Source organism: Ipomoea nil, unplaced genomic scaffold (genome assembly GCF_001879475.1).
Source record: "Ipomoea nil cultivar Tokyo-kokei standard unplaced genomic scaffold, Asagao_1.1 scaffold2694, whole genome shotgun sequence".
Classification (NCBI taxonomy): Eukaryota; Viridiplantae; Streptophyta; class Magnoliopsida; order Solanales; family Convolvulaceae; genus Ipomoea; species Ipomoea nil.
This window is the reverse complement of record NW_017619122.1, coordinates 294,990-306,510: the sequence shown is the minus strand read 5'-3', so window position 1 is coordinate 306,510 and position 11,521 is coordinate 294,990. Positions and strand designations below refer to the sequence as shown.

The 11,521-nt window shown below is 32.1% G+C and overlaps 1 long non-coding RNA gene across 1 annotated transcript; it reads right to left on the bottom strand.

Annotated features, from left to right (window-relative positions):
- Positions 1-465: 465 nt before the first annotated feature.
- On the bottom strand, positions 466-730 carry LOC109155187. Its single transcript, XR_002049868.1, has 2 exons — positions 686-730; positions 466-605 (listed from the first exon to the last, which is right to left on the bottom strand). It is a non-coding gene; the product is annotated as an uncharacterized LOC109155187 (long non-coding RNA).
- Positions 731-11,521: the final 10,791 nt, after the last annotated feature.

The following is an 11,521-nucleotide window of genomic DNA, read 5'->3' as shown; positions in this document are numbered from 1 at the left end:
ACAATAGATGGTGGTGGTTCCAGCTAATTGGCTTATGAAACGATGAGAACAATCCTTTAGTTGCTATTTGGATATGCTCTCCATCCCCACACTCCTCTACAACAGATTTGATCCATATTAACACTTCCCGTCATAATTACAAACAAGTGAGTAGAATATAAGCAATGAATCATCTTGCAGGTGTAAAAATGTTAATGCATTACAAAAATAAAGAAATATAATGAACATTAAAGGGAATAGTGAAATCACCTGATTCGCCAAACCATGGAGGGGTCCATGAGAGGACAGGTACACATGAAGAGGAGAAGAAGACAATAACTGAATATAAATTATGAATGCTATATATAGCCATCTAACCTGCGATATACATAGGATATACAAACTTGATCAATATTGACATAACAAGTCATATACTCACAATACGCTTGCCAAATGATTAGATCTTGGTATATAAATTAAAAAGGGAAAGAACAGGATTGATAATGAATACAAACCTGATCCATGACTTCTTGAATCATTTCTCTAGCCCGCTCAATCTGCTTTCTATCACCAGTCACTCTCACGGTTCTTTCTTTTGATTGTTCTCCTTCAGGAAGTTGCATCGGCTAAAAGAAATAGGAAGACAAATCATCAGTTTTAGAACTTTCTATGAAAAATTTATCACCTAATAGTCATTAAACACTACCTGAATGCGTGCTCCTGATCTTGTCCGGAGGCTATTGATAGTTTCTCCACCTTTTACAATAATTAAACCAACCTGGACCAATAAAAATAAAAACAGCAACATATTCTAGCTTTTGTAGATGAATTGGTATTTCATTGGCAATATCATGATGGATTACTGGGAAGAATGGTGGCCAGTTCTTCTCCTCAAGAACAATGCAAGATGAAAAGCAAAAGAGAGTTGTTGAGCATGTAATATATAAAATATAAATGTGTATTGTTTAGGTGCAAAATTCTTTAGAAGTTGTGATTAATATTGCAGGGGGGGAGAGAGAAACTTTGTAGAGTCGGGCTTTGCATATCTCACATAGTCATCAAATATTCATATGGCAAGGAAACATGCCAATGTTGTCAAGAACTCAAGATCCATCTGCTTCACACTACAATCCATTCAAACACTAAATATTTGAAAGGATACATGCTGTAAAACAACCTGTGCTTTTAATGTACTTTAATACATGCATTTCCATTAAAATAGGCAATCAAAAGCAGATATAATTTTCATTTTACATTTCAAACAAGCAATATAACAAAAAGTTACATTTCAGCAACACCAGTATATTCCAGCACATTACAATAACATTATGAAACAAAAGTAGCAACTTTCACTACTGAAAATTTTGAAATTTTCGACCACCTGAAAGTGATCTTAAATCAAGTTGAAAGTCTTGTTCCGACCACTTTTGGTATCCGGAAAAACCTTTGTTGCTATTTCCAACCACTTTTTGGACTTTTTGGTATCAACTTAATTTAAGATCATTTTCAGGTGGTCGGAAATTTCAGAATTTTCAGTAGTGTTTAGTGGCTACCCCAACCAAGGCCAGATATCTAATCATCTCCAATGAGACTCTTGCCCTCTCCAATAAATCAACTAACCGCCCAGGAGTGGCAACAAGTATATGCACGCCCCTCTCAAGCTCTCAACAAAGTGATTGGCATGTCAAAGGTGAAACTAAACAAAAATTTCAACTTTAGCTCAACAATTCTTAAAATATCAAGAGCAGAAAATGATGGACAATTCTTAACATATCCTATTTATGTAATGGATTAAATGGGTTGTCTTTGATAAATCTATGTGACCTATTAACACGTTCATCTTACAAAAGGTTTTATTAAATGAAGATATTAGAAAGAATAGGACCTGTTGATTTATGTATGCTCCACCATAGGCAACAACCCACCACAAACAAATCCCAAACTCTCCCTCATGACGTCTCCTTAAACCAATATATAAGCAGCAAAAATGGCACCACAAACTAACCTTGATTAAAAACTATACAAGCAAAACATGGGTCTCAGGGCTCTGACCTTAACGCCTCCACAGAATGGCATTTTCACAAACACTGGGTGTGCACACAAGCTCTCAACTTGTAGCGGCGTTCCCAGCAGAAGAAGCCTCAAGAAATCTTTCGTGGTTTCAGCCAAGAAAGAGAAGAGCGATGAAGAACCCGCCCAGAGGAAGCAATCTTTGTTCAGTAGTGTGACGGAAGCCCGCGATTTTTCCCAGGTTAGATCCGCCAAAGATGCCGAGCTTCTTGAAGATGCTAGGGAAGCCACTCAATCTGGATGGAGGCGGGGACGGCGTCGGAGGTTGGACGCGGCAAGAGCACGGTCGGCGGAGAGCACTGGGCTGACAGCGGAGATGGCAGAGATGGCGGTGTCTGAGGAGAATGGCGATCGGCGGAGAGCACTAGGTTTGCAAAGAGAGAATGTCTGAGAATGGCGGTAGGCGAAAATTTTGTCTTAAAAACTAAAGCGTTTGACGGGAAAATTTCTCCCGCTTAAGTGTTCTGACTAAAAGTTTGTAGAGGGAAACAATTGAATTGAAGGAATTATTTTGATTTTGCAAAGAGGAAAATAAATAACATATACTATATACTATATACTATATACTAATATAATTAGGAAAATAATGAAATTTTATTTTAATTTTATAATAAGCTTTCATTTTTTCAAAATTAAATAAGTATATTCATACCAGGACTATGTGGTCTAATGGTACCCGGGTTGAACTTCCATTTGGAAGGTTGTGAGATCGAGCCAGTAGCATTGAAAATAATAATAATAATAAGTATATTCATGATTTTATAGGGACTGGATCCACCATAAAAATATTAGTTTTATTACCCGGGTCGCTAGACCCAAAATAGTACCGGCGTGTATATATATACAAAACGCGACATTCATAATTTCTATACTGTAGATTCATAAAATCTTTACTCTAGATTCATAATTTCTAAATCGTAGATTCATAATTTAAATAGAATAGATTCATAATTTAAATACATTAGATTCATAATTTCTATACAATAGATTCATAACTTCTATATTGCAGATTTCATAATTTATGTATTGTTGATTCATAATTTTTAAACTGTATAGTTATCAAATTATGAACATATAGTTTTTGGGGGTCCAATTTTTGGGGGTCCAATTTTTTTAAAAAAATATTATAGATTTAATCTATTATTTTTTATACTTGATAATAATAATAATAATAATAATAATAATAATAATAATAATAATAATAATAATAATAATAATAATAATAATAATAATAATAATAATAATAATAATAATAATTATTATTATTATTATTATTATTATTATTATTATTATTATTATTATTATTATTTTGAATTCATAGATTGGTCTTAATTGTAATTGAAAATAAAACTTTAATGAATTGAAATTGAAATTTTGGTGAATAATTTTATATTTAAATATGAACGAAAATAGAACTATTAAATTAATTTTTGAACAATCGTTTAGCTTAGTTTGTTATGGCTTGATGGGTGTAACACTTTAGTAAACAAGAGTTGGTGTGACTTCGTGGGTTTAGCTTTGTTTGTTATGTTAGAGGTCTTGGGGGCATCCTTAACATATTTTATACAATCATTGTCTTGGTTCTCAGAGACAACACAGAAGCAAACTGGTTATATCCTAGATGTTGCGCTTGAGATAAGTGTTGGCGTGGCTTGGTGGGTTTAGCTTAGTTTGTTATGTTAGAAGTCATATGTTTGACTCTTGTTGTTAACATCCTTGTTTATATTTTATACAACTGTTGTCTTTTATAAAATAATGATGCTCAAAGACAATGGTTTTTTATAACCGTTGTCTTTGTAGTGTTGTGTATTTAAATACGCTTAAAGACAACACACCAACGACAACGGTAAAAAAATCGTTGTCCTTTAAATAAAAAAGAGCGTGCAAAGACAACGGTTTTTAAAAACCGTTGTCTTTGTAGTGTTGTGTATTCGAGTGCGCTTAAAGACAACACACCAACGACAACGGTTAAATAAAACCGTTGTCTTTTTTTTTTTTAAAAAAAAAAGAGCGCACAAAGACAATGGTTTTAAACAACCGTTGTCTTTCTAGTGTTGTGTATTCTAGTGCGCTTAAAGACAACACACCAACGACAACGGTTAAAAAAACCGTTGTCTTTTAAAAAAAAAACGCACATAGACAACAGTTTTAAAAAACCGTTGTCATTGTGGTGTTGTCTTTTCACAAAATGCACAAAGACAACACACTTACAACAAAGGTTAAGTAAAAATCATTGTCTTTGACAAAAGTGTTGCATCAAAGACAACTGTTTTGGACCAAACTATTGTCTTTTATACAAAAGACAACATTTTTCTTAAAAACTGTTGTCTTTCTAGTGTTGTCTATGTGCATTTTTCTTGTAGTGGGTCCTGAGGCACCACCAAAGTGTGCTTATGTGTTTAGATAATGATTGAATACTGATATGTTTGGTGTGGAATAATCTTGTGACCTTAGGGTGTATGCTAGTATCTTATATACGTGATTATAACTGATGGATGTGTCTATCCTTACTTGTTGATTATATTTTCGATTATAACTGATGGATGTGCCTATCCTTACTTGTTGATTATATTTTCGATTTTAAATTAGAGTCTCCTAAGTATATATCTTCCGGCTTCAAGATGGTTTTTCCTATATTTATATATATATCTACCTATATTGTATTTTAACGCGTTGGAATGGTTTACCAGCATTATTCGCTGAACAGATATATTTGGCTTTCAGGTATAGATGAGTAGCTCCGGAGCGCGCTAGAAGACCCGAGGCTTAGTTAGTTAGTTTCCTTTTTGGCCTGCGTGCCACGATGATGTATTGACATTGCTTTGAGGATATTTAGATAGTATAGCCTGTGCATCTGAGTTCTCCGTCTCAGATGTGGCATAGCTCCCCAAACACTTATGTTTAGTTACGCTCTATTTCAAGGTTTAATGATAGTATTGCCTTTATTTCATAAGCATTTAAAGTTTTAGATTTTAGGGGTGTTACAATGGCCCTATTTGGTAAATGGATGTTAACTGTTAGTTGTTAGCTGTTAGCTGATTAGGTTAATTAGATGGTATAACTAGTTGATTACATTTGAGGATTGTAGAAAATTGTTTGGTAAATTAGTTGTTAGCTGATAGTTGTTTAGTATAATTTATTTTTCACAAAAAGTTAATTGAAAAAGTTGCTTTGAGTAGCTTTTTTAATTTTAGCATTTTGGAGTACGAAAAGCTAATTAACCAACCACTTATATTGATTTTTAAACCAAGTCAAACACCTAATAGTTGTCAAATAATCCAAAAATGACCTATAGACTAACTATATATTTTACCAAACAGGGCCATAGTAGTCAGACCACACCTTCGCCTTTCTCCCCCTGGTCTCAGTTATGGTGTTTAAAGATCCTTCATAAATTCCTGAACTTTATTTGGCGATGTGCCAGGGCTATTATTCTAGTACGGATGGCTTTATATACGTTAGAAGAATGGACGACCTTGATCCTACCTGTCCGCTTTGTGGCTCCGCACCAGAATGATGGATCAATGCAGCTGCACTGTGAGTCTGTTTGGCAGAGTTTATTTAGTAGCTTATAGGTTATTTTAAGCTACTAATAAGCTATACGCTCTGTTTGGTAATGTTTCCAAAATAAGCTCGTAGCTTAAAATAAGAGCTTATTTTGGAACGTTATCTAAGGTAGCGTTCCAAAATAAGCTAGTAGCTTCCTAACAGTTTTTCCATCTTTGTCCTTATTATTTTAAAGAAATGGCATCCTTTACCCTTCCCAATTAAAACCATTTTTCTCTTCTCCTTTATCCGCAACCTTCACCGCAATTATTATTATTATTATTATTATTATTATTATTATTATTATTATTATTATTATTATTATTATTATTGTTGTTGTTGTTGTTGTTGTTCTTGTTCTTGTTGTTGTTGTTGTTGTTGTTGTTGTTGTTGTTATGAGATGAAGGTGAATCGCAACAATATTGTTAATTCATTATGGGATGCTAGATCGTGATTACGCTAATAATTTTATTTCAAAATATTAATTTTTTTACGATAAAATGTTAAAGTTTAATATGTAAACAAACTAATTTAAATTTTATGAAGATGTCCTTTTTTTTTCTTTTTACTTTTATCAGCTTATCAAAAAGTTAATTTTACCAAACACTTTCAAGCATAACAGCTCTTCAGTTTTCAACTCCTAACTTATAGTTTTTCAGCTTTCAGCTCCTTTTAAGCTTTCAGCTACCTTTTCAGCTAGGTTGCCAAACATAGCATGTATCTACCTGTTCAAACATCTCCTACAGCATTTAGAAGGTGGCTTTCTTCCCTAGCTCTATGAGATGACATCTTCCCCTTCAATTCGCAAATGATGACTTGAAACGCAGAGTGACAGCAGTACGTCTTCTGGGCACTATGGAACAATATAATTTGGTTTGGAGCAGATCATAAAACCTATGAAAGTATCGGAGGTGGTGGCTACAGTGTCCTCTCGATCTCCTCAGTACCAGGACGCTGGCAACAGAACTAGATCAGAGGTTCAGAGTACTACACTGCCGCATCATGCACCGGCTGCCCTTAACTTCAAGGACGTACCTCCATGAGGTGTTAGGTTGATGCTGCCGTATTTCTCAACTACTTAGGAGCGCAATAGTCCTATTATCTGAATTTGGTACCTTCCTAGGATCATTAAACGCCCCTCCTCTACGTTGCATGAGATCCACGAATGATCTCCACCTAGCTAAAGTTCTTGTTGTTAAGTAGGCATTATTATGGGTCAATGATGAAGGCTGGCACCGGGTTAATAAGTTAGAAATGGATTAATGCCTCAACAATGTCTGTCAACTCCTTAATTCTCCATCTCCAAATTTCTCTTACGTCGGTTGCGCCCTTGATGGTTGTGTAGATTGGTTAGCCACTTTGAATCTGTGTCCTACCATTTTATTCATGAATCAGCGATTGTGTTAGTCCACACTTTGGCTTGGGTTACAGATTCTCACTTAGTTAGGCATTCTTCTATTCCATACTAGTATGTATTCAACACTTTTTCCAAATTACTTAATTTTAGTATTATTATGGTTTTGCTTCAAAAAAACAAATAAAATTAAAATAAATGTAATCAACCTTCATCAAATTATCACCGATTCATGAAAATTATAGAATAAAGAAAAAAAAAAAAAACATGATGATTTCTGTGTGAATTATCACCCATTCAATTATTCTATTTTTCATTGATAAAAAAAAATCTTCAAATACTTACATTTATCGCTAGCAAAATCAAGACTAAATTTTACAAGTTGAACAAAAAATGTAACTAAACAATCATTCATTAAATATCACCGTGTCCTTTGAAAAGTGAAAGTTATATATATTCATATATATTTTCAATATTAGCTCAAAAAATATTATTATTATCTAAACTAAATTTTAGGTGAAAACTGAAAATTAGAAAACAGAAAACAGAAAACAGAGAACAGTTTTCTATTAGTAAACAAGTTTTCTAAACAGAAAACAGAGAATGGGAAACAGAGAATGAAAACTGAAAAATTAGAAAGTAGAAAATAGAGAACAGTTTTCTGTTAATAAATGGACCCTAAATTTCTCTAAAATTTTATCTGTGCATCTATTAAAATTGAAGTTGATTCTTTTATTCTTCACCTAAGAGTTAATACTAACTCAGATAAAATCACAAATCATAATAGTAAAAAGTTAAAAATAAGTAGTCACATACAAAATTCGTCATTCTTACCTTTGAATTTCTACCTTTTTATTATAATCATAGATTTGCAAAGATTGGGAAAGAAGTTGTGACTTATTTGTAAGGAAAAACTTGATTCCTAATTTTTTAAATCTAATTTTTGATCATATGATTTTAAATTGTACTCCGTAATTGTTAAAGAGGGCAAGAAAATTATTTCAAAATAAGATTTGTTTCTATTCTAGATTTATATATATATATATATATATATATATATATATATATATATATATATATATATATATATATATATAATTTCATATAAAGAATTACAAATTTTATTTATATATTTACTCGCATAATATTAATTTTAGCGAAGATCAATTTTATAATTTTTAAAATAGTTAATTTCAGGAATGGTTCATTGACTATTGTCTATTGGCATTTACTAATTTTTATCCGTTGACTTTTAATTGAACCATAAATGGTCTCTTGACTATTGATCTTTACCAATTTTTGTTCTCAAATTTCAATATGACTATAATTGGTCCATTGACTATTGATTTCGTTCCAAATTTGGTCCTTCAGTTAAATATCTATTTAATAAACATTAAATTTAAGAATAATAATGTAAAAATTAACTTGTTGTTGAGATAGACAAGTTGAGTTCATAAATTTAATACATTGAGTTCATCATTGTGAAAAACTAAAATTTTTACATTATTACCTTTAAATTTAATGCTTATTAAAATTAATTTAACTAGATGACCAAATTTAGAAAAAAAATCAATAGTCAAGGGACCACTTATGGTTAAATTGAAAGTCGATGACGAAAATTGGTAAATATCAATAGTCAAGAAATCATTTATGATCAAATTAAAAATCAAAAGATAATAAAATTGATAAATGACAATAGTCAATGGACCGTACTTGGAATTAACTCTTTTTAAAAATATATATCTACGTTGTAAAACAAGTTGGGTTGGAGCAAATGACCCCATTCAACACAAGGTAGCAATAGCATAGTCCCTATCTAATAGTACAAAGTATCTTATTGGTGAAGAACTAATTTTATTATTGGCCTTATTATGAATATAATGCATTTCTAGATTTAGTCTTAAAAGTATTAATTGTACTACATTTAATCTTTTTAGATATATATATTTAAAAAAACTTGACCAAATTAAATTTGGTCCTTTTTTTTTTTGTGGTTGGATTTAGTGACGTTTAAAAATATCTAAAAACTAAATATGGTTAACTTTTATTCGAGGGTTAAAAATTGAAAACATATAATTATGCGACTAAAAGTAAAATTAATTATATCATTGTTCAGAACAAATTGAAATGAAATGATTCCTTCAAAAAAAAAAATTGAAATGTCATGTTACACCATAACAACAAAGTTCACAGTACTATACAATTAAATACATAAATATCATATTGTAGCATCATAAAGATATAGTTTTTATAGTTTCATATTTCCTTGGTTTATGTAAAAGTCTGGTGTGCATTGGGCGAAGTCCGTCTTGTAACTAGCACAATGAGGTTAAACCAGACTAGGCAACCTATAGTTTACCAATTCAAATCAAGAAGGTCAATAGAGAGCTCAAAAATGAGTTGAACTTGAAACATTTTGATTACCAAGTCAATTATTAAACCAACATGATTGTGGTTGCTCTCATAGTTTCCATGAACACATTGAATATAATATGGAATGTCATGTGCTACTATAACAAAATAATCATTATTACGTTGATTCTATCTTTAGAAAACTTAAAAGGACATTATCATTGGATCACGTCTATTTTTTTTAAACACTCATCGAATCACCTCTATTACAATCATCGTTATCACCATTGTCCATTGGTGGACTATCACAATTAGATGTTAAATGGTACTGTAAATAAGGGTAATGGTAGGATAAATCCCGTTCCACATCTCCGTGTGTGCTTTGCTCGATCGACGTTGTTCCACTCGCACTGTCTTGTACCGGTTTGCGACTCCCAACCCCTTTGCCCGACTGTTCCGCTCGACCGGTGTTTTCCCAATCGCCCTACCTTAACATCAACAGCGAGGAGAAGACACGTGTCAATGAGAGGAGCCAACAAAGGGCTAGACTTGCACGATGACACGTGGAGGGCGCGTGTATTACATGCAGGTGCGAAGGAATGCTATAAGTACCCCGCGAAGACTAAGGATGAGGGACTTTTGGGAGGGAGCCGGGGGGGGGGGGGGGGGGGGGGAGATTAGAAGACCTAGCCCAGAGCTGCCTTACTGCCTTCAGTCTGTCCTCGAGCCGGGTCATTTAGACTGTTCCTAAGACCACGTGTATTAGTACTATCAGGTAATTCTATTTGCACCACCCAATTTGCTATTTACACCATCCCTTTAATAGATATAATAGTTTTATAGGTGGTGCAAATAGAGGAGTCCGCCATCATTAAATGTGGTCAAATATTAATATTTATTATTCATTTTTTTAACAATCAAAATATTAATGAAAAAAAAAAAAGAAGAAAGAGAATAAGAAGAAGAAGATGAACCCGTCACCTTCTCTGGTGAGAAGGCTACGGCTGCCTTCTCATTGGAGAAGGCAACTGGGTCGCCTTCTCCCGTAAGAATGTGACCCACTAGGCAGCCTAGTAGGTCGCCTTCTCAACGGAGAAGACAACCCAGTTTAAAAAAAAAAAATTCCATCACTTTTTTCGGTATATATATATATAATTTAAAGCATTAGACATTAAAAAAGAACAATTAGATTTTCTTATATTTAATTTAATAATAATAATAATTTATTATTTACATGAAAGGATTTAATAAATAAATATTTTTATTTTGGTGTTGACTTACTTGTTTTTGACTGAAGTTTAGAATTTCGCTTAGACTAATTTGTCCTTTAATTATATTATGTGTGATTTGGATTCCTGATTAAGTGCATGAATTTAGGGTATTGATTTTTAATAATAGTTGTTGATTATTTATTTTTTATGGGTTACGATTTGTTCATCATTTTTATGCCTGAGAGTGTTTTCATTGGAGCACGACCCTGTATGTATGGTGTCCACATACACTTCTCACTTAATTAAGACAATGTTTTCACCTTATCTTAATCGATTTATAGTGTTGTTATTTTTTCTCATTTTAAATTTACATCATAATGCTTAAATTCTAATGCGTCGTTAATGGAACTCTTAATATCTTAGTAATTAAATATTTAAATAATTAATTGAGTTATTCCACGTAATAAGGAGGTGAATATTAATATATATATAATTTTGGTGAATAATATAACAATATTTTTCCTTGGAATTATATTCTACATAAACTTAAAAAAAGACCAAATAACAAAATAAACATATTTTCAAACATACAATTTCATTATTGATTTATTTTATGAATCGAGCATGTTGTAATATATCAATAAAGTTCGTTCACAAATACATAACGGTACACGACCTCCTAGTCGTGTGACAACTAGTCCCTGCTCAATTATTTCGAACTAACCAAATTGGATTAAATGGTTTCACTCTAAAATTATATAAAGTAAACATTTTTGTTAGAATTTAAAAGTTAAAGTATCAGTAGAAATATATCTACAATTATTAGACATATTTTCAAAAAATTAAACCGAAATTTAAACCTCTCCGGAAAATTACGGTCCACACAGTTATGTTGATCACGGTCCAAAACGACGTTGTTGAATTTTTTGAGTTAGAATAATGTACATTATGAATTAGAATAATGTATTTGATGTGTTAAAATAATGTACATTATATGTTAGAATAATGT